The following is a 2500-nucleotide window of genomic DNA, read 5'->3' as shown; positions in this document are numbered from 1 at the left end:
TAAATCGAAGTGAACTACAGGATATATTTATCTGACTGCTTGGGGAAATATATTCGTAGAATATCATACTTAAAACTTCCACCCTGTCCAATATTGCTGGTGGCAGATGTTCCAAATGTTAATTGTGGTCAAGTGTAATCGGTGTGAGAAGCTCTAGTTATTTTTAGGGGTAAAAGAGGCAAGCAGTGAAACAAGTGAGGAACACCATTCCGGCATGTGCTAACCAAAGGGAATTAAAATAAGGAAGTCCACTCGTGCAGTCAACATGGATACCATCAAACGTTCGCCTCGTCGTAAACCGTAAGTGTTTAGTATAACCTAAACGTTTATTTTATCATATACTTGCATTATCTTAATCCCGGTAATTCACCGAAAAGGGTTAGGGGAGGAGATGACAGTAAAATAGCATTGAGGTTGCATTTTGTTCATCCTTGACAACCACTCTTCCTAGTCAGGGTAATCCATGCAAAGAATAATCCATGTATACGCCATTTATGAAGCGAACTCAAGATAAATAACAGAGGAAGGAAAAACGAAAGTCGAGCGGAGAGAGCGTCGTTTCCAACACCAGGGAAACTGATGACAGGATGACACGTGGGTGAGGGCAGGAAGGAGGGGCCGCTGGCAGAACACGTGCCTTGCTTGTCTGTCCTTCCTTCACTACTCGCATTTCCATAAGTATTTCTGGGGTCCGGAATGCTGGTGAAGGAATTTATTAGCTACCATTTTTTTCTAAGAATAAGGACTTCTAAAATTAATGTTACACATATTTGGAAGATAATTAAATTGTTTCCTTATTATAGGTTCCACGTTACTGGATGAGGAAATGCTAAATCTAATAGTATAAAAAGGAGCCAAGAAGATACTTAAATATTTATGTTAGAATTTAAGATATTTTACACAATATTTTGAGTTGGATTTGATATTTGATTCATCTTTTCAAATACCACAAAACAGGTGGTCTTATTAACCCAAAGTTGAGATTGCTTTTGTTCCATGAAATAGATATTTGGGAAATAGTAAAAAAAGGAAACACTCCGAATGAAAATTTCATTCCAGTAAAAAATGGAGTCTTCAGATTACTGTAGCACAGAAGTGGTTAACTTATCTAGACATGTCTCCACACGAGTGTTTAGCCATCAAGGAGCCAGTGAGTACGCCTACGTGACCTCACTGGATTTCCTTTTACCTTGAGTTTCGAGGAAAAATAAAAATCAAATGATAATGATATCGATTTATTATTAGTAGTAGTAGTAGTATCATCATCATCATCATCATCGACAATGCGGTTAGTCCTTTCATAATGCTATCAGTAATATTAATGGCAAAGCAAAAGAAAAGGAATCTTAAAGAAAATCAAAGAAAGGGGTAAACAGTTGAGATAAGTATGGCTAATAATTGACTCCTTGCCAATTAGCCCTTATAGAGCCATTCGTGATAAACAACTTTTCAAAGATAAGTGGAAAGAAAAAGTATTCTGTGTTCATGAAAAGAATTGTTTTCCTTATGTATTTGTAAATACTATACCTAAATATGCAATACCTATGTACATCAAGAGTGAACTTACATACCACTGCAATACTGGTCTATGGTAGGCTAAATACAAAGCCATAGGCCCTATACATACTTCCCATACACGTAGTTTCAAATGAACACCAAATACGAAAACTTTGAAATTATACTTAGTCTATATGTAATTAATAAGAGTACTCACCAGTCTTGAAGGAGACGGGTATTGATTAAGAAAAATACATTAAGCTTATAGTAATTACTTCAGAACTAATGAGCTCGTGGGAGAAAATAGCCAGAAAATCGAGAAATAAATTTCTTAATGAATCCTGTGGTTAAGTTGGGAGAATTAACTTAATGACCTTGAAAGATCTTTAGTGCTAAAGTAAGTGATAAATACTGAAGTTGTTCGGCGTTTTACCTTTCCTTGACCTTGAAAAGTATTTTGAGTCCTTTTCGTTTCCACCAGTTCGCGGGCTAGGCCTACCTCAGAACTTGACCTTTCACCGCAATTTCGGATGTTGACTGACACTGACGCGAGAAAAGTTCGCTACGAATTATGAGGAATTGGGAATTACACAATAGCTAATCATGATCAGTCTGATCGGAACTGACCTATCATGACCTATCATTGATCAACCGTTGCAGAAATTTGAAATTTTGCCTCAGTTTGAAAATTGCATACGTGTGTTGTGTATGCGTGATGGACTGCCGTACTATTATTCGTGTTTAAATGTAAATGCCAAAGACAAAAACGTCGACCGAACCCGCAGCCCCCTACCTAGGTCCTACACTGACCTCTAAGGTAAGGAAAATAATTCATAGTTAGAATTTAACGGAAAATTATTGCTTTTACTTCGCTGTGTCGGCACTGGTCGCCAATTGTTCTCGACTTATCTCGAAAAACGGTTTCTAGAAAATATGCAAGCGGATAGGGTATTTTCTGCCGCTGTTTAGTGTAATTCAGATGATTCCCTCTGCAGGACGCTCA

This window comes from Penaeus vannamei, chromosome 43, assembly GCF_042767895.1.
Source record: "Penaeus vannamei isolate JL-2024 chromosome 43, ASM4276789v1, whole genome shotgun sequence".
Classification (NCBI taxonomy): domain Eukaryota; kingdom Metazoa; phylum Arthropoda; class Malacostraca; order Decapoda; family Penaeidae; genus Penaeus; species Penaeus vannamei.
This window is presented reverse-complemented; position numbering follows the sequence as displayed.